This window comes from Pelodiscus sinensis, chromosome 12 (assembly GCF_049634645.1).
Source record: "Pelodiscus sinensis isolate JC-2024 chromosome 12, ASM4963464v1, whole genome shotgun sequence".
Lineage (NCBI taxonomy): Eukaryota > Metazoa > Chordata > Testudines > Trionychidae > Pelodiscus > Pelodiscus sinensis.
Genome location: NC_134722.1, coordinates 9,069,581 through 9,091,890, shown reverse-complemented (window position 1 = coordinate 9,091,890; position 22,310 = coordinate 9,069,581).

Genomic DNA, 22,310 nt, shown 5'->3' with positions numbered 1-22,310 from the left:
TTGCGGAAAACAAATCTCAGCTGTCTACACTGGCCCTTTTGCGCAAAAGGACTGTTGCTCGAATGGGAGCAGCATAGTATTTCCACAAAAACACTGACCATTTTACATGAGATCGTCAGTGCTTCTGCGGAAATTCAAGTGACTAGTGTAGACAGCTGGCAAGTTATTCCGGAAAAGCAGCCGCTTTTCCAGAAAAAGTGGCCAGTCTAGACACAGCCATATGCTCTGATTCTGGAAAATTGTACACTCCTGCTTAACTTTCATCCTTCATTATCCACTTCAAACAAACACCTTCCGGCTTTCTCCCACACCGCCTTTCAGTTGGGAAGAGTGAAACTCACCATGAAAATCTGCAAAAATAGTTCATGATCCTTTTCCAAACCCCTCTTAAAACTCTCCTCTGCTGCGAAATCTACAAAATTATTGACAACAGTTAGGCTGCTGACAGTGTGCTGGGATCACTTCTCATCACGCTGAACAATATTGTCTCGTTGTTTCTGTGTGTTCCCCCATCTCTTTGTATCCACTTGTTGTCTTTTGTGCTTTACTTAAACTTTAAGCTGCCAGGGAGCATCTTTTTATTCTGTGTTTATACAGTGCCTGGCATAAGGGGTTCTTGTCCATGACAAGGGGTCTGGGTGCCATGGAAATACTAATTAATTAGTAATGAGCACTGTGTCATGGGTGCAGTCAATGGTACTCACAGAGCCTGAATTAAGTCCCTGTGGAAATCTTTGTGTATGCAATTTGCAACCTGAAGCTGAGCCACTCCAGCATCTACACTGCAGGAGGCCAATGGGACCACACGTTTCTGTCGGCTTCCTCTACTCCTCACAGAATGAGTACAGGACACTGGCGGGGGCTGCTCTCAGCGTTCGATTTAGGGGTCTAAACTAGACTCACTAAATCGAATGCTAGCAGCTTTAGCATTCTAAATCTTCGACTTCTGGAGAGTCGATCTCTGTAGTGTAGACATGCCCCATAGCTGGCCACCTCTTTCAAGCCTTGCAATGGCCACCAAGAAAAGCACCTCAGCTTCTTTATTATTTGCTCTCTTATAATTTGAGAATTGGAGATTAAAGACAATCTAGGCCTGGCTACCACCTAAAGAAATATTTTGCCTCACTTTTTAATAGGAGTAATGAGGAACTTGAGAAAGGTATCAGGGTGGCTAATGGGAACAAGGATATGGAATTAGAAAATACCACATCCCAGGTGGAAGTCCAACTGAGCTTAATGGGACCAAATCAAGGTCCTGTATACTCTCTGTCCAAGAAGAATAGAGGAACTAGCACATGAAATTGCCTGCCCCAAAACAAAGATTTTTAATTAATCCGTAAATTCAGGAGGTGGTACACACTAATTGAAGAATTATAGTACCTATATTTAAGAAAGGAAACAAAGTGATCGGGGAAACCACAGACCCTTTAGTTGTTCTCAGTTGTCTGCAAAAGCTTAGAAGAAATGTTGAAAGAGAAAGTAATTTAGGGCACAGAGGTAAACAGTAACTAGGATAAAATAGAACATGGTTTTACAAAAGAAAGATCATGCCCGACCAACCTGATCGCTTTCTTTGGATTTTCAAAACAAAAGAAATGGAATAGATCTAAACTATGTGGATTTCAGTAAGGCACTTGATATAGTTCTGCACAGGATCATCATTACAAGTTGAACCTCTCTAGTCTGGCAACATCCGTGGTCCAGCATGATTAAAGTTAGCCACAAGTCCACTTATCATGGGCGTGGCCAAGTTTCTTGCAGTCCCATAAAGTTTGTTTACAGCCACCAGTCCTGGCTCTCAGTGTTCTATGCTGTTACTCAGCTCTAATTTATCCCAAATGTCTTCTAAAAGCCCAGTAAGCAGTGGAAGTGTTGGTAATGCTGCTAGAAATACTGACCTCCCATGGTTTGGGAAGTTATCTTTTCATAGACATAAAATTAAGGAACCATGTCCTCAGCTTGTGTAAGTCACCAAAACCAAAGTCAATTCAATGAAGCTAAGTCTATTGTTAGCTGAAGAGATGACCCAAGGATCTTCAAATACAATGCTCTGGTGAAAATCTCTGTGCATCGAATTATTTGTCCTTGTTTTCAAGGTGTAACATATAATCTTATTTTATGTTTGCCCACTCATGATTTGCTTATAGTTTCTTATTTATTCCTGTAAGAGGTTAATATCTTAGAACTTAACTCATTACTTGTGAAATACCAGTGTAAGCAGGGGCTAAACTACTGCTTGCAATCAGCCAGCTAAAAGAAGAGAGCAGCCCTAGGTGTGGGTATGCTCACTCGAATTGTTTAGCCCTGAAAGATAATTAACTGTTGATATGTAAATACAGTTCATGCCTGGAAGGGGAAGGAATCCCGGGTGTGGGTATGTAAATCCAATTCAGCCAGGGCTGAGAGAGGATCAGTTGTTAGAATGAAATGTGATGTATTGTAACTAATTTGGCTGTTGTGGGGTCACAAACGATGCTACCCCTATATGTAGGAAATGTAAAATATGACACCAGTGCTTGCAGGAGAGACACCATCATTGTAAGAGATCTGAGATAAACAAGCCTCCCCCTTCCAGAGCTGAGTGAACTGAGTTGGGGGGAAAGGGGCTTGAGCCAGCCTGCTTCATGCCTGCCAGGTATGAGCTGTAAGTCTGCTTCAACCTGCCTCTTCTCCCCCCTCACCCTTGTTCTAAGGATAGACCTAAAGCAGACTCCATCAGGAGTCTTTTTGCGGTTCCAGTGGAAACTGGAATCTTTTGCCAGCCTAGGTGGTGGCTAAAGAGTCGAAATCACTAAGAGCTGAAATCACTGGTTTGGCCTGGAGCCAGACCCTTTGTGGCCAGCAGAGTGACTGGCGGGAACAACCGGTGGGTGGCCATTAGGAGCAGCAGCAGGGGGCACACAGATGGCATCCCATCAGGCTCTATGAGAGAAGTCATCAGGCTGATGTGTCTGGGTCCACACTGACTGGATAGAGCTGTAAGTGGAGCATCTGAAGTGGGGTACAGAGAAAGTTTGAGTATGTGAATGGGACTCTTCCACTTCTGGACTGGTGACCCTGAGAGCCAAGGGACATCGCACAATCCATTTGAGCTGGGATGGTTACTCGTGGGTTGCTTATGAACTCTGGTGATGGTATTTTCCCAACCTAATGCCATGAGACTTCTCTCTCTCTCTTTCATTAAAAGTTCTTTTTTATGCTCAGACTCTGTGCTCGTGAGTGGGGAAGCATTGCCTCTCAGAGGCGCCCAGGGGTGTGTGAATTTCCCAGGCTACTGGGTGGGGCTCGAGCCGGTTGTGTGTGAGATGGATGAAAAAGAACCCCTAAATATTGAACCCAGCTCCGGCTGCTGCCGGCACTACCTGGCAGAAGGGTTACACCAGCAAACCAGTATAGCAATGTAAACTCCAGCCCATCATCAGAATGCTCTTCATGTCCCATCAGTATGTTCCCAATTATCTATTTTTTAATCCTACATGCTGGAACTTTCGGGATTCACTTCTGTATGTGCAACTTCCAACATACTGGCAAGCCAGGAGCTTGTCAGATAGAGACTTTGGGGGAAAAGTCATGATCTTAATATTCGTTAGGATATTTTGTTATTGATTCAAATTTCCCAATTTTCCATCTGAATGTATCATGACTGAGCTCCTGACATCACAATAGTTTTGTTCACAAGACTCCAATCCTCCCCCTAACAGCAACGTGTGAGTAATGAGTTTGTTGTAAACACCGAAAGAGAAGGAAAGTGGGGAAACCAGCAGCTGAAGGGACGGGAAAAAAAATCAAATGTAGACGCCAACACTACAAAAAGATACATTCCAAACTAGTGTGATCACAAATGGGAAAATATAAATAAGCTAAAACTTGAGAATTTGGAATACATTCAAATTACTTTTGCATGAGCCCTGTTGTGTTGTGTATTAAAGATCGCTCAGAGCAGCAAATTAAATAGTCAGAGTACTGTAGATAATGGAGCACTGATATCTTAATGGCACTTGTAGTCATGACTAGGCAATGCAATCTCCTTTTTTATTATGGGAGATTATTTTCTTGTTTCTTGATTATATTTCCCAGTTAGCTATTTGCCTTTATTTACTGTTACTGTTATATATTATAAGGATGATGCTAGCTACAGGCCAGGAACATAATTTAAAACCTGCTTTAAACAGCTGTGTACTCGTTGGTATAAAACATATGGTTTTATAAGTCTGAAAACGATTATATGTGTGCTAAACTATTAGCAAGGCAATAGCCAAAATATAGATCAAATGTAGCAATGTACATCGGTGACATGTGTAACTTTTTAGAAGACAATTATGAATTTTTTTTGTAATTTTGAAGAGAGATTACTGATAGCTGAAACCCAGGGAAACCAAGGAGAAATAACTTACTTTTTTAAAAGCAACCATTCTTTGTTTACATTGCCAATAGAACAAGTGGCTTTTAATATCAATACAGTAAAATGCATGTTTAATACTCACTGAGAAAAGAAAGAAAATCACTCCACAGCTGTGAAAAGAAATTTAAAAATAGAAGGATTATAAAACACAATAGTGAGCATATACAATGTCAATGCTATATATTATGTTTGCATTATCATGTACTGCTGGTTGAAATCTGTTCTGCAAGAAATGACAGGTGGGAGGAAATTATATTTTCAGTTGTAGATGGAAACACCACAAGAAATGCAATTGACCGGACTCATCAAATACTGTGGCGCAGATGAAGACCTCAAATCCCAGTATCCAAGGAGTGGCACCATTTCATTGCTGGACAAAATCTCAAAATGTTCTCAATTTCAAGTACAATAAGGCAGAGTTTTAAGAAATGTGATAGAGTCAGGTCAGATGGATACAAAAGAGTGATGGAAGGGAGGTATATTAGCCTCAGACTGAGCAAATCTGTGTTCCCAGGGTAAACGGGCTGAGCCTAGTCCAGAACCAGTGAAAACTTGCCAAAATCAATCAATCAGGGCAATAAAGCACCTGGAGCTAATAAGTGGGCTTACAGAGTCAAGTGATCCAAGGCTAGTTAGAACACCTGGGGCCAATTAGAGAACCAGTTGAGACTGGTTATAAAATGAGCTTCTCTGGAGTTAGTGTGTGAGGAGCTGAGAGGATGGAGGGAGTGCTACAGAGAGTCCAGGAGGAGCAAACACCAGTGGAGTCCAGTAGGATGAGCCTAAGAGAAGGAAGGTGTGAGGAAGTAGCCCTGGGATTTTGTAACTGTCTTGCAGCTGGTGCTGTAAAGTTTTATAGGGAGCTGCTATTACAAGACCCTGGAGTAGAGGGTAGGCCTGGGTTCCCCTTCAACATCCACTTCCCCATTTCCACTTGGGGAAAAGACTGGCTAGGGTAAAGAAAGGGGTCTACCCAGCCCTGTATCACTTTGGGGTCCACTGAGACTGTGGAATTTGGTTTCCCTCTATAACTCATGCTGGCCAATGATGAGAGTAGCCCAACAAACAGCAAGCTGTTTCCCTATGTGTGGTGCCTAAATTGAGGACTGCTGTGAGCCTCTGAGGCAAGTCATCCCCCTGAAAGTGCAGGATCCACTGGGTTTGGGTAGGAGCTTTGTTACAGAAGTGAATTATCCAGTCTGGACTACCATATTCAAAACCCTTTGATTTTTGGAGAAATCCACTTCTGAATAGGGATGTAAGGGATTAGTCGACTAGTCGACTATCTGATACGCAAAGCTTATCAGATAGTCAACACACTAATTGGCTAGTCGCTTCCTCCCCCTTGTTGCCACTATCACAAAGAGGGAGCAAGGGTGAAGAACATGATGGAGTGCTGGGGGCTCCAGCTCTGTGGGAGGGGGCAGGGATGCAGCGGTGGTGTTCCAACTTTGAAATGTACAAGAGTCCCTTCTGGGATTCCCCGCTGGCCCCAGGCTCCTTGTGGTGCTTTCACTTTGAAACGTACAAGAGCCCCAGCGGGAACTCTTGTACATTTCAAAGTTGGCATGCCACATGGAGCCCAGGGCCAGCGGGGAGTTCAAAAGCAGAATGTGCCTGTCCTTGTTCACTAATCGAATAGTCAATGGAAATTCCATTGACTATTCGACTAGTTAATTTATCAAAATTTAACATCTCTACTTCTGAAACTTAGCTCTATCCTGCATTATGTTTGTCCCTTCATAGTTTTCAGATAATAGTTGATAAGTGTTTTGCATTTACACAGAATCCTTCATTTCCAGATCTCTGAGAATCAGAATAGAAATACAATCCAGGATGCACAGTTTCTCCCTCCAGTTCATGCCACTAGAGGATTGAGTTCAATGGTCCTGACTCTCCCCCTTGCTCTGTGACTATATTTCTGCCCACAGTGATACAGCTCTGCTGGTGCCATTTTGCCAGAGGAGGCACACAAGCTGCTAATGTGTGTAAAAAAGATATCAAAAAGTGAACCTGCAACGACATCACAGGGAAAAAAACCAGCTCTTCAATTATTTGCCATATAAATCAAGAATTACACCTGTCTTCGAGTTCATTACCTTTGTGGAGCTAGCAGTTGTATATATTCAACAACCTGAAGGAGCAGGCAAAAAGAACCTTAGAGAATGATTATGGACATATATTGCTTCGATCTAAACCGACACTGACATGAACTTTTAAACAAAGCACAGTGGAAATGCCATAAACATATTGAATGGGAAGGATCTACAGGAAGTAATAGGAAAAACTTGTGACTGTAGCTTTCTTAAATAACTCTGAAGCAAAGAAGGCGCAGGTGGAACTGCTGTATAAATGCCATTTAGCCTTTCAATTTAATAAAGGAATGTATGGTTCAATTGTTGCTGTGGTGATTCATGTAACAATAATAATAAATTAGTAATAATTCCAAGTGACCTCTGGTAAACTCTTCGCATACAAAGAGACATGGGAAGTTGGGAAAGCTTCCACTTGGGAAGGCAGTAACTTCCCAGCCAAGGCCCCGCCCTCTTCCCAGCCCAGACCCCACCCCCTTCCCACTGTCTCCCTGCGCATCCTGTGTCCCTGCTCACTGACTGCTTGTCCCCTTTCAGTCAAATCTCTGAATCCGAACAAATTATTTTTGAAGAAAACTCTCCGCTTTTCTGCAATTTCTTTCTCAACAAAACAGAGCATGTTTTGTACCATGTGCCAGACATGCAGAAGGTACCTAATTAACAGCACTAAATTTGGGAATAAGAAATCAGTCACAGGTTTATTAAACATCCTCATAGATGACATGCAGGCAGCTTGCAAATGTTCCAAACTCCTCTCATTGATCCTGGGGGACGCAGAATGGCAAGCCCCAGTTAAAGCTAATTGAGAAATCTCTGTTCTTTCTTCATGCAATTAAACAAGGTGTCAGGCCTCACCCTCAGCCGGCATTTGCCCCCTGAGAGGAAGAAGATGACTAGAATCAGGCTGCAAAAGCTGCCACCCCACTTTCAACTTCTTCATACAAACAAGTGAGGGTTTCTTATGTTCATTGTTTCAACAGCAGTAAGCACTTCAGACAATAAATAAGAATCGACAAGGGACATGGCCGTAAAATACAGGCTGGCTGCTACTTTAACCCATTCAGCTCACAGATCCAAGAAGATAAAATGTCCCGCTGAGGCATCATGATGGTGATAGCTTTATAATCAGACTGGTAGACCCAATATCCCCAGGGGTGAAGGAACCAAATCACCAGCCCTGTTCTTACCAGGCAAACGTAATCTCCCAACCACTGAAAGACGTTTGACTGAAGATATCTGAGACCTATCCTATCAAAAACTTCTCTCTTCCTTGCCTCCACATCCCTCCTCCCTCTGCCCCCATTTTCTTCCCTCAACAGCCCCCACACTGCTCAAGCTCACTGCCCTCCCCAACCACGAGTTTCCCCTGCCCTGAACATCACAGAATTTGAACAAGTAAAACCAAACAAACAAACAAATTGGCCTGGTTCAGGCCACTGCTTACCTGAAGGAAAGCTCTGAAGGGCTCCTCTGCCCATGTGGAGAGGGATCCATTCCTCTTGGCCATGTATTGTTCTGCCCTGTTCCACTTAGCAGGCCAGCACAGGGTACCTGCTGCCATAAATGATCCAGCCTCCCTTCAGCTCTCACACTGCATAAGACTGGCTGGCCTACCTGCAGTTTTGTCTAGCCCTTTGAAAAGTGGTGATGGGGGCAGCCAGGTGAAGCCCTGTTCTCATTGCCCCTGACTCTTCTGGCAAATTGTCCCAGCATCACCCTATGGGAGGAGGAGTCATCCCATAAAGTCCCAAACTGAAATTCTCCTGCAATCCAGGAGCAGTGGCGACTGCTTGAATAATGCAGAAAGATTTTGAAACTGTAAAAAACACTTTGCAAAATATCAGAGAGGTAGCCGTGTTAGTCTGAATCTGCAAGAACAAGAAGTCCTGTGGCACCTTATAGACTAACAGATTCTTGCATGCATCTGATGAAGTGGGTCTGTGCCCATGAACGCTTATGCTCCCATAAATCTGATAGTCTATAAGATGCCTCAGGACTTTGCAAAATTGCACCTCTCAGCTCTTTCCATCTGATGACATCAAAATACCTCACTAAAACCAATGAATGTACACAAAGTCCTGTGAGCCCGACCAGTAGTATTTTTATCCCTTTTTTCGGAAGGAGAAACTGAGCAATGGGATATTTAAGTTCCTTATCCTCTGTTGTTTTTTTTAATCAGTGGAAAAACTCTCCGTGAGACCAAGCCTTAAAGGATGGGTCCAATATCGAGGGGAGGTGGGGCTTGGGGTGGGGTCCAGGTGCTGAGGAAGTGGGACTTCATAAGAGAGGGGGTCCAGGTGCAGCTTACTAGGGCTCAGTGGGCTGGGGAACTTGTTGGATGAGTCCAGGTTTAGAGGAGCAGGGCTTGTCAGGGAGGGGGTTAGATGGGCCTGTTTTACCAGGGAGCTGGTGCTGAGGGGACACTGCAAACTCCTCCCCCTCTTCTTTCTTTCTTTCTCCATCCGCCTCATTCTTTTCCCACAGCCTCTTCCCCCTACCTCCTCACCCCACTTTTCATTCCCCTCACTCCCTATTCCTTCCCCATGGCCTCACCCCCCACTTCTCTCATTTCCATCCACTCCCACCCAACTCCACTGCAGGGCACAGAAAACAGGAGGCCTGTGGGAAGAGGGCAAGAAGGGGAGGAATTGGGCAGCTATCTCTTCAGGGCTTATTGGGCTAGGCAACTCCCCCACCGCTCCACACACTAGCAAGGGGAGGGGGGAGGACTATGGGGAGCCCATGTGGTGAGAGGACAAGGGGAGAAGAGCCAGCAGCAGGCTCAGTAGCAACTGGGCTGGGAAAGTGAAACCAAACCTACACTCACTCCAGACACAAGCAAAAGGGAAGCCAAGGGAGCAGCAAGAGTGCAAAGGAGGGGAGTGGGGGGCATAAGGAGGAAGCCCACCCTGGATGGGGTGAGGGGCCAAGCAGGGAGAACCCATGTGACTGTGATTGGAGCCTTATGTCTGGGCCATGCAGGTTCAGGGGCAGGCTGCTGAGGAGGCTCCTGCTTCTCTGCCTTCCCAGCCGCTCTGGAACCTGCCTGAATCCCACAGCAACCCCACATGGCCATTGGAGGCAGGGAGAGAAAGGGCAGGACCAGCACAGCCCCAGCTTTGGAGATAGTCTGTGCCTCAGTGTGCCTTACAGACCAGACGCCCATGCAACTAGGAACTTTGGTTTATAGGTTTTCTTTGTAATGCTTCTACTTTAGGAATAAAGGTGCTAGAAAGAGTTGTGTGTGGTAATTTTTAGCTGTTGGGAGTGCACTCTTCACAGGCCTCGAAGAGAGAGCAAAGTACAGACACTGGTGGTTAGCAAACCAGCCTGCCTGAGGGTATCACAATGTAGGGAGCAGTACCGTTATAAAACCCCAAGTCAGAACAAGCAGACAGAGGTTCCTTGTCCAGAGACAGGTGATGACTAGCGACCTGACTGGTGCAATCGAGAGGGAGGGAGATCTGGCATGAGGCACAGAAAGTATAATGCCAAGATTTTGAGACGTAGCCATTGATTTGCAGGAGGAGGGGTTCAGCTTGTGAGACAATGAGCTTAATTTTTAGAGGAGCTGAGAACTTGCAGCTCTCACTACAGATGCTGAAGTTGCAGGCACCGATACTCCATCAAACAGTGTCCCTACTTGGCAACCTGAAACCTCAAACCAGTAGCCACTTTTGAAACCTCAGAACTACTTGAGGGTCACATAAGACAGTGGAGGAGACTCAAACCCCAAATCCCATTTCCCAGCTCTTATTAGACAAATTTTGGTTCCTAATATTCTAGAAGGAACTGAAAGGACCAGTAGGTAAAAGCACAACTACAGAAGGAGAAAAAGTAATAGGTTTCAAATAAGTTAAATGTGGCAACCAGAACTAAAAACAACAACAGACAATTTGTTATATACTATGGGCTCTGCAAAATAGTGTTACCTATTACTCCTTATTATTGCACTGGGAAAGAAATGCATTTTGAAGACAAGAAAATGAAGTTAGCAATGATTTTTCACTCATGAACGCTTCTCCAGGGATGAGCTATAAAGGGAAAAAAATGCAGCCTGAAAAAGAAGAGGTAGAAAGCAAGGATTATCTAACTTTATATGTTTACTGAGAGAGACACGGCTATGTCTACACTGCTTTTGGGACCGAACCCCACCTAAGGTGGATAGATTCAATGTAGCAGGGCTCATGCTAGTGCTCTAAAAATAGTTGTATAGACAGGGCTTTGAAGATGCAGCTTAGGCCCTGAAGCATATGGAGAGGGATGAGCTGTGTTCTGTCTTTGAAGAAAAACTTTGTAATGTTGTTAGTTTTGTGATGTGGTTTCTCTTGCAGGAAGCTGTGACAATAGTAAAAGAGTTTGCTTTCTGCTTAAAGTCTCTGTCTAGAGACACTTGGTTGGAGGTTCAGTGGTTTGAACATTGGTCTCCTAAGCCCAGCGTTGTGAGTTCAATCCTTGAACAGGCCATTTAGGGATCTGGGGCAAATCTATTAGGGATGGTGTTTGGTCCTGGCAGAGGACTGCACTTGATGACCTTTCAAGGTCCCTTCCAGCTCTATGAGATAGGTATATCTCTATATGTTATTAATTCTTGGGGAACAAGAACTGAACATGGGTGTTTGGGCTGACTATTGATAAGAGTGGGGAGGAGAATTGCCTATGTGCTGTTTTTGACCACCTCTGTTCCAGGACTGCTGTAAATAAAACAAGTTACCAGAAGATGATACCCAGACACAATGTTACTGATTTTTTTTTCCAATAGCAAACTGAGCTGGATGGCTTTCAGCTGCAGAGAAGGACAATACTATACAGACACACAAAGCCTATCACATATTATCCAAATAAACATGAATATGGAATGCAGAGGAATATAAAAAAAAACCCTACGTTCATTAAAGGGGGAGGGGATATCTTAGAGTGACGAAGATGTGCAACTACACTAAGAACAGAGGGAATTTAGAAGTGCGAATGGGAAAGGAAAAAGGTTACAAAAAGGTTAGAAAGACAAAGGGGGTGAGGCAATGTCTTTTACTGAACCAACTCCTTTTGAAGACCGAGAGAAGCTTTTGAGGTTGCACAGAATTCTTCTGCGGGTATGTCTACACTACAAGATGAAATCGAATTAAGCTGTGAGAAGTACAATTTTACAAAGTGTTTTTTTACAGTTTCAAAATCTTTCTGCATTATTCATGCAGTCGCCACTGCTCCTGGATTGCAGGAGAATTTCAGTTTGGGACTTTATGGGATGACTCCTCCTCCCATGGGGTGATGCTGGGACAATTTGCCAGACGAGGCAGGGGCAGTGAGAGCAAGGCTCCACCTAGCTGCCCCCATCACCACTTTTCAAAGGGCTAGACAAAAATGCAGGTAGGCCAGCCAGCCTTATGCAGTGTGTGTGCTGCAGGGAGGCTGGATCATTTATGGCAGCAGGTACCATGTGCTGGCCTGCTAAGTGGAACAGGGCAGAAGAATACATGGCCAAGAGGAATGGATCCCCCTCCACATGGGCAGAGGAGCTCTTCAGAGCTTTCCCTCAGGTAAGCAGTGGCCTGAGCCAGGCCAATTTGTTTGTTTGTACCTAACTCAGCTTTTGGCACTGTCTTCACTGCAGGAAGTCGAAGGAAGAACACTTTTCCTTCGTCTTCCCTTACTCCTCAGGGAAGCAGAGTTACCGGCATCAGCCACAGGGGCCCGTTCATTTCAAATTAGCCAATTCAAACTCTGGAAGTGAATGAAGCTTTGATCCTCCTCTGTAGGTAGATGTACCCTTAAACAGCCCAGAAATGTACCAGAGAAGGTGAGGAAAAACCAAGTGTGGGGGTGGAGCAATCAAAGGTAAAAGTAAATGAACGGATTCACTTAATCATAAGATTCATGTGGTTTAGTCAGTTAGAAAGGCATCAGGTAACTAGTGAAGTAAAGGTCAGCAGACAAGACCACAGAAGGTGCACGAGGCAAAATCTCTGAGATGGGAAGGAAGATAAGCCTAAAATAAGGTTGTCATTGTGTCTTGGAAGCTAGAGGGATGTCTACTGTTAAGTGCCAGCTTTTCAGTGTGTATATGTCTAGCGCCATAAGGGAGAAGAGCTAATGCATTTCAGAGACATTGGCATGAATACAGCATATTTCCTCTGGTTCCACACTCCGCGTATTTCAAAAAGCTCTTTACAAGGCGCCACATGGACCTTCAGAATATGGCTGGCATACCTGTGGGGGGAGGGGAGGGCAGCTCTGAAGTAATAATGATTTACAAGCTCTAACCCAAGCTTGGTCATTAGGACTTGTCCGTGTGTCTGACAGTAGCCTGGATGCTGAAGCTCTCCCTTTTTCCTCCAAAGCTCTAATTTACACCTGTGGATACGTCTAAACTACATCCCTCTGCCGACAGAGGGATGTAAATTAGATGTATCGAAAGTGCAAATGAAGCCGGGATTTAAATATCCTGTGCTTTATTTGCATTATGGTGGGCGCCGCTTTTTTTCGAAACAGGGCTTTTCGAAAAAAACCCAGCAGTTTAGAAGGGGCATTTTCGACAGAAATGCCCCATTTCGAAAGATCCTGTACTCTTCGCAATATCCTGTACTCCTCATTTTTTGAGTACAGGATCTTTCGAAGCGGGGCATTTCTGTTGAAAATGCCCCTTCTAAACTGCCGGGTTTTTTCAAAAAGCCCCGTTTCGAAAAAAAGCATCAGCTTCCATTATGCAAATGAAGCACCGGATATTTAAATCCCAGCTTCATTTTCACTTTCGATGCGTCTAATTTACATCCCTCTGCCGACACAGGGGTGTAGTTTAGACGTAACCTGTGTGTACTTGGTGTAACCGGTTCCTCAGAGAATTACAACATATCCTATGAGCCTAATACATAGGGCCGGCCCACAACATTTTGGCACCTGAGGCGGGGAGCTGAAATGACACCCCCATTTTTCTTCTGCCTGCCTGTTATGTCTCTTGTGTCCTCCTTCCTCCAGCACAGCACCCCACCATCTCTGTGCATCTAGAGCAGAGAGAATACAGACGCACCAGCAGCAGACACAATTTTCTACACTCTGGGACATAGTGGCGCTTCCCCCCTCTAACCCCCCACGCACACACACAGTCTGGCACCTGAGGCGGCTGCCTCAGATCACCTCATAGTAAGGCCAGCCCTGCTAATACAGGACTCCAATGACATCAGTATGGACAGGCCCATGAGCACACAAACGTCCTGACTTGGGGTTCATGGTGGAGTGGTGCTGCCTAGGGAAAGGAGAACCAGCAGGGCTGCATGGCAAGGCAGCTATCCAAGAAAGTTGACTCCAGCTTCATTTCCCGTCCTCTCCGATGCAAGGGAATTAAAGCCCCAATTTACCAAGCAGGTGCCTGCCTTTAAGCACAGCAGTAGAGCTAGACACTCACAAATCTTTCTGCGAGGTAGCCAGTAGTTCAGGAACATTTTTAAAAGTGGGAGGATGAGCCCCTTACCGCTGTCTAGCCCCATCCTCAGCTGAGGCCGGGAGCAAAGCCCCAACATGCAGGACCAACAGTCAGGACCATGGACATGGGTCTGGCAGCAGAGCCACTCACAATATAGGGCTCAAACCAGGATCCCAGTACACGGGGCTCACAGCAGAGCCCCTGGTGCATGGGGCGGCAGCCAGGAACCTAGATGCTAAGCTGGGAGCTTGGGGACTGTTCTAACGCTTCCCTCCCGCCCGAAAGCCCTAGTTCCCATGTCTATGATTGTAACCTATAGTTTGAGAATTCCAGGCCCCATTATGGAGTTTTTAGTTCCATTTATCCTCTGTTTGGGGGAACAGGATTTTAGCATGATATTATCATCCTGTGTAATTAGTGATCTTATGTGGGAAGCAAGACACACACACTGGGGATAGCCTTCCATAGTAGAAGCAAATAAACAAGCAAGAGAGGGAAATAAAGTGTAGCAAAGGTGATGTATAAAGTATACCCTATTACCTTATATTAATGGATTCCATGATTGAATAATATCATTATCCCTTCTGGCTCACGTTAATATGCTGGTTAAATCCCATAAGTAAATTAAAAAGAATTTGCTTTCTCTACAGCGAAAACAAACATGAACATGTGGCGTACACATTTATCTACAGATGGGTATAAACTTAACTCCACATCAGCAGAGACAGAAGCAGAAAGGGGACACACTTGGATTAGAGTGAACATGTGAGAGGAAATCTGTGATTACAGAGAAAGGAGGGTGTGAAAGCTGAAGGTTTCTTTTATGTTTTCTTGCTAGGCAATCATAGAATACTAGAACTGGAAGGGTCCAGTCCCCTGCATTCATGACATCAGTATGGACAGGCCCATGCCTACAGGAGTACACAAACGTTCTGACTTGGGGTTCATGGTGGAGTGGTGCTGCCTAGGAAAAGGAGAACCAGCAGGGCTGCATGGCAAGGCAGCAATCCAAGAAGGGTCCAGTACCCTGCATTCATGGCAGGATCATGTATTATCTATTCTAGACCATCCAGGAGAGGTGTTTGTCTAACCTGCTCTTAAAAATCTCCAATTATGGAGATTCCACAACCTCCCATGGCAATTTATTCCAGTGCTTAACCACCTGCACAGTTACAACATTTTTCCTAATGTCCAACCGAAACCTCCCTTGCTGCAATTTAAATTCATTGCTTCTTGTCCTAACTTCAGAGGTCAAGAAGAACAATTTATCCCCCTCCTTCTTGTAACATCCTTTTAGGTACTTGAAATCTGCTATCGAGTCATGCCTAGCTCATGGTCCCTTTTGAAGCATTTAGAACACATTCATTTCCCTCAGAATAAAATCCCTGGCTAGTTAGTTAAGCATTGCAAGAAAAACAATCCAATATCTACTAATATGTCAACATGTTTGGCTAATGATCAGGCTAGATCTTCAACTGGTATCAATTGGCAGAGCTCTGTAGACACCAATGACTGTTCACCAATTTGCAGGGAGAATCTATCATGATCCTTCTTGCTATAGGTTATATTTTGATAAAACAGGGCCTATTACATTCTTTTACCCTTTCTTCATAATGTAGACGCGCTTTTTCCGGAAATACTTATAACAGAAAACTGTTCTGTTTTAAGCATTTCAGGAAAAGGGTGCCAGTGTAGACGTAGCCATGCTGTTAACAGTGCAAAGGACAGCTTCAACAGGGCCAATTTGATTTTTCCCTCCAAACACCATTCAACACTCATTCCAGTTTGTTTCTGAGCAAATTCTACTTGTGGCAGCAATACCTCTAAATTGAGTAATTTGTAGTTAAAACAAATGCTTTGATTAAATGAAAAAAAAGGGGGGAGGACATTTCTCAAAGAAGCTCCTTGTTCATCATATGTAAACATTTGTAGCCTGCCAAGCTTTATCTGTCCTATCCTATCCTGTTTTTTCTTGATACAGCATAAGTTAAACAAGTTCTTGCTTTTCCTCATAAACCACCAGCCAACACGAATAGCTATTCCTACCCCCATTACTGTTGCTTTTACTTTGAATAGCAAATGTTTTTAAGGTCTCTTTGCTATTTCTTGAGGCTTCTGCCAATCCCACCTGGTTGAATAAAAGCTCAAGAACAAGAGCTCAAACCCCAGAGGAGAAAAAGCCAGACATCACTAAAAGTATGAATCATGATTTCCTTATTTATGAAAGTGTAACTATCCCCGGAGGCTGATTACACAGAGAAGCTAATTTCCCAGAAAATGACATTTTGTACCATTACATTGAAAGAATTTAATATGTAAAGTACTACATAAAACAATTATCTAAATCTGGGTAGAAAAAGTAGCAATTTAATACATTACTGTGCACAGCAGAAAATTGCAGGTATTAAGAAAGACGAAGGGCTACCATAGAGACTGTGGGGCTCTTTAACAAGCGGTGCCTATATGATCACATCTGCTGAGATAGCTCAATAAAGAGTTACAAGGTGGTCCTTGCTTCCATACTAAAACCATGATGCTTCAGCAGTGAAATTTTGCCTCATCTCAAAACCAGCAATTTGTAGAAGGCACATGGATAGCTGATGAATAAAAATAGCCTGTTTATAATTTAGGTTGGAGCTTGGATAGGCTAGATTCAGACTTGTATTGTACTGTTGAATGCAGTACCCAGAACACAGCAACATTTCCATTGTTTGCCTGAAAGGAATTTTGAAGGGGTTCTGTGTAATTATTTTTCTAAGCCACTTGAATTAGAATTTGTTTTGTCAATCTCCCACCAGCACCCTCAAATGCTTGCATGTAAGCATGACAGAATTTTTTTTATAATAATTTTGGCAGATAATATCCATGTTTCTTTTATTCATTTTTTTCCTATTATGGGTTTAAGCATTTTACTGAGGGTGGGGACTGGACAAGAATTAGTTAATGACAATGGACAATGAGATTCAAAGAGTTAAATTTTTGGAGCTGTTCAAACGTAAAGTGTTGAAATACACCAAGTAAATATCCCTAAATCAAACTCTAATGAGTTCTCAAGCAATATTTTTCCTATCTAAATTGAGACTATTGATGGAAGTATTTCTCTCCCCCCCCCCCCCCCCCCCCCCCCCGGTGTATGTGTGTACGATGAAATTGATATTTACCTAGATTCCTCAAGAAAACAGTAAAATTTCCAATCCTGCTTATATAGCTATTGTCATCTTAGAGTACTTCAGTATTGTGTGCAAGCAGCACACATCGCATTTCATGTGCACTTGCTGTACAGGCATGTCACTTTAGTAAGAACATTAGGAAAACAAACAACCCCCCCTTCTCCCTCCCTCCCGGATTGAAAATAGTGAAAATCTCTCAACCCTGCCTGTGGGCACCAGTTAACAAAATGTGTGGTGGGCCCCACACACAGAATCTTGATGGGCTCAGGCCACAGGATGCCTGCCATTGACCTAGATCCTACAACAAAGACTCCACGGTGGGTCCCCAAACCTCCTGATTGACTTCAATAGAGCATCAGGCAGGAGCCGGCATCCATTTGTATAGAGACAATGACAATGTCTTAGGTTGCCTTGCCTCAACTCTTCCCAGCCCTGATTCTCAGCTCTGGTCTGCCTGCATGGTATCTCTCCCTGGATACAAAAGGACTGAGGATTTCGCCTCCAGAAGTAGATCTTTCGGTGGCACAGAGCCGCCATGGCTAATACGGCTGTAGCTCCCCTGAGCGCTACAAGGACCTCACTGCCTTGGGCAACGGAGCGAGATGAAAGCCCCTCAGAGTGGTGGAGAGATCTCTTTGCAGGCAGAAAAGAGTCCAGCTTGATTTTTCAGACCCCAAGCTGAATTTACAGGGTGGCATCTTTTTGCTGGTAAGCTGAGCAAATGTGATCTGCATGAGCCGTGATGCCCTGGTCAGCACATCACGCACAGTTCACTGTAAAAGCCACATCTTTGGGACTGGCTATGTAATTCCAGCAAGGGGACTTGTCACTGTATCCCATTTCCTCATGAGGCAGAATTGCTACTGGTGGCGAGGCTGTGCAGACACCAGCTTTGCTGCTCTCCGAGTGGAGTAGCATGAGAAGTGCTTGAATGGGAAAAGGACTAAGCATGTTATTTCTCAAGAAACACCTATCAGGTAACTATTATAAATGTAAAGACTAACGAATGCTTATTGCCGTGCAAAGCTGTGACTGAAACCCTCGGTGACAAACCCTGTTAAATAGTATAATGAAATTAGTTACAAATCGATTGACTCAGGCAGGTCAAACTTTTTGTACATATTGAAAGATGGTTTCATTTACAGGATATGCCAAAAGTGGCCTTTTTTTTAAAAAAAAAATCAAGCCCAACTTAGCCACCTCCTACCTGAACTTGTATAAAAGCAAATTTCATTGAGGGAGAGGCATCAGGACCTGGGATCTGCTACAACTGAGTCAGTCTGGAAGCAGGCCCCAGCAAAGCAAATCTCTTGGCCCCCTAATGAGCACAGTTGGCCAATTATAGGCTGTTTGAGCAGCAGCAGGGCCTGACTGGGTGGAAAAATCAGCAGACTGGCACATAAGCCATAGTAGTTTGGTGGCTGTTCGAAGCACTTGCCCATGGCTGAGTATCATCTTAGAGTATCAGGGCCAGGAGCTTACTCTCCAGCCAAACAAAGCGCTACTGCAGTTCAGTCGGCACCCCCTGCCTAGGTACGCAAGTGTGGTTAGCAAAACTGCCCTATCCCGGGACAGCATCTTGGTTACAACCCGCTTGCAGCCAACAAGATGGAGAAGGGCCACTCCTGCGGCCCTTTCACAGGCCTAGGTTGCTCATCACTGTGCTGGGTCTTAAGGCTAAGGGCGGCAGGTGGCCAGCTCCCATTATTTCAGCAAGACTAGGGTGGCTAAAGCTTTGAAATCCTTTGAAAATTCCAACCTAAAACACTATCTCCTGAATTTTGTGTGTCTGACTTTGCAGCTCTAATACTCTTTTAATATGGAGGTGAGATGTTTTATGGGCTGCAGTCATTTTCATTTCTTTGCAATGAATCACAGAATCATACAATACTAGGACTGGAAGGGACCTTGAGAGGTCATCGAGTCCAGTCCTCTGCCTTCATGGCAGGACCAAATACTGTCTAGATCAACTCTGATAGACATTTATCTAACCTACTCTTAAATATCTCCAGAGATGGACAGTCCACAACCTCCCTGGGCAATTTAGTCCAGTGTTTGACTACCCTGACAGTTAGGAACTTTTTCCTAATGTCCAACCTAAACCTCCCTTGCTGAATTTTAAGCCCATTGCTTCTTGTTCTATCCTCAGAGGCCAAGATGAACAAGTTTTCTCCCTCCTCCTTATGACACCCTTTTAGATACCTGAAAACGGCTATCATGTCCCCCACTCAATCTTCTCTTTTCTAAACTAAACAAACCCAATTCTTTCAGCTTTCCTTCATAGGTCATGTTCTCTAGACCTTTAATCGTTCTTGTTGCTCTTCTCTGGACCCTCTCCAATTTCTCCACATCTTTCTTGAAATGCGGTGCCCAGAACTGGACACAATACTCCAACTGAGGCCTAACCAGTGCAGAGTAGAGCGGAAGAATGACTTCTCGTGTCTTGCTCACAACACACTTGTTAATGAAAATGGGTCTGATTTGGTCCACAGTCACACCACCAGGTAAGTCAGGAGTTATTCCACTGTAGCCAGTGGGTGAAATCCGGCCCTGTTAAAAATCAAACTCATAGCCTCCTTTGACTTCAGTAAAGCCAGGTTTTCACCTAATGGATTTACAAGGTGTGTGATCTGTTTCTGGCTATCTACAGCTGTCTGCTTTGTCATTGATGAAGCACAGACAGGCTTCACTTTTTGGGCCACGGGGTTCTTTTCTCCCATTAACAAATGCAAATGACACAAATCTAGATGTCCTTTTGGCTCTACTATCAGAGGTTAATTCTCTGTGAACAGGGATTTTCAGCTGTCAATAGGCATTTGTTTCTCCGTCCTTTTAAAGAAGAGAAGAGCAAGCAATGGTGGTGAGAGATTAAGGCTGGCATGGAAAAGGAGCACTTGAATGAAAATTAAAGCTATTTTTTAGTTTCATACAAAATACTGGATCAGAAATAAGGGACTCAGATATCTATGCTGGGAACATTTAGCTAAGACAGGTATGGGAAAGAGGCTGCCAGATCCAGCCCACTAAGTCACAGGATCCGGCCTGTGACTGCCTCGCCAGAACCCTTAGGCAGACAGCAGCTCACACTTTAAACAGAAGGCTGCTCTCTACTCTGGACTGCTGGGGGCAAAGGAGGGAGGCTTCACATGCTGCCCCCGTCCTACAGCAAAATCTTTCAGCTCCCATTGGCCAGTTTCCTGCCAATAGGAACTAAGGAATTTTGCTAGGGTCAGGGGCAGTATGGAAAGCCGTACTCCCTGCCCCCTTCCTTATACCCAGAGTGGAGCCATGTGGAGCAGTCAGCAGCCTAGGACTGCAGTAGACAGCGTGCCTCAGGTTTCTGCAGGGCTCCTGGTTGGGAGCTGCCTAAATAAGTGCCTCCCAGCCAGAGCCTACCTCTGGCACCCCCACCCCTTCTTTCCCCCAATTACCTGCCCCAGGCCACCAACTAAACCCTCTGGACTCCTTTCCCCCTTTCTTCCAGGTCACAACTCCCTCCCAGACCCTGCCCCACCCCTGCACCAAGCCAGAATCCTCTCCTGCAACCTATACCCCCTCTTGGATCCTGCACCCCAAATCTCTGCCCCAGAGCACACCCCCTCCTTCATCCAAACTTGTCCTCAGGTCCCATACACCCTCCTGCATCCCAGTCTCCTACACCAAGCTTCCTTCTGCACCCAGCCTCCATCGCAGACCCTGCGCTCCCTCTATAGAAATGTAGGCCTTGACCACTTGCCAAAATCTTGGAGTGCCCCCCGCCAAAAAAAATTATGGCCCTCCCCTGAGCTAACAGCAACATCTGTAAATCAGTGGGACAGTTTGTCAGCCTCCTATGAATTATTTTCACAGAGCTGAGTGCTTCTCTGTCTATTGTGGCCCAGTTTCAAACAACGTCACATGTTCAGTAAGTTGGCAGGCCCACCGACAGTGGGGGAGCAAAGAGGGCAGTTACCCTGGGGCCCGGCAAGTAGCAGCAGCTGGAGCGCTGGGTCCTTTAAATCATCACCAGAGTGCCGGGCCATGTGTTCTGGGTAGCACTAAGGGCTGAGGGGGAGAGGGGGAAAGAGCACCACACTCTGGGCAGAGCTGGGGCTGGCTGTCCTCTCCCCTGCCCCTTCCACCGTCAGCCCCACCTTTTCCAGGACCACGTAGCCATCCCCCACACCGCCTTGCCCAAGAGTCCATGAAGGCTGCGATTCATGCTGTTCACCAGTAGTGCCTGACAATTGTTGTTTTACCCTTCAGTGGCATTGTATTAAATAATTTACCCATAAGCCATTGCTCCCTTCCACACTGAGGCTCCAATCTAACAGACAGCTGTTTGATGGAGCACGGACTCCTGGGTCCAACCGTGAGTTCTCCACAGACCGAGAAGAGGAGATTGCATTCCTAAATGGGCTGCGCGGCGCACTGCATTAAGAATAATAAACACAGGAAGGGATGGCAAAAAGGAGACAGACCCAGAGAGCCACAGCAATCATGATGAAGATGACAGACAAACCATTATCTGCTGCAGGACTCATAGGCTGAAATCCTGATGCTATTAAAGTCAATGTCAAAGCTCCCATTGACTTCAGTGGAGCCAAGATTTCACAGCCATCGCAATGAATTTTGATCGGTGGGCAGAAAGAGGCTCTAATGGTTATTTTATTCCCACCTGACTTTTTAAGGATGCTCTGTGGGAAAGGACACTCGCTAGTAAATAAAGTCTGCAGACTTGGCAGAACTTAGCAGAGAATAAAAAGAGTGCAATATGCTAACACATGCCTTGAATTAGTCAAGGTGCAGCTCTTCCTTTTCTTACACAAAACTGTACTAAGCTTACAGTTTAGCTAGGCTTATTTACATACAAATCCCTTGTAAATCAGAAGTACAATGATGTGTTTTTTATGAGCTATCTCCATCACACATTTACCCCTCACTGGTTAATATTTCTGGATGTTCTTAGTAAGGACTTTTCTGCAAACAAGATAATACAAGTGTTTTCTCTCTCTTCAGCTCTATTATACATACATCAAAATCTACAAAGCACACGTTGATAGTCTGTATGTGTTCCTATTATACATACAGACCATCTGAGTGGATAAATGTCCTCTTGATGAATCCTATTACTTTAACAATGACCTAAAAAGTGTTGAAAAAGCCTGAAGTGCTCTCATTATATCCTATTTCAACATATTTTGCATTGCAGACTTGTTATTTCGATACTTCTAACTCAGCATCTTGTT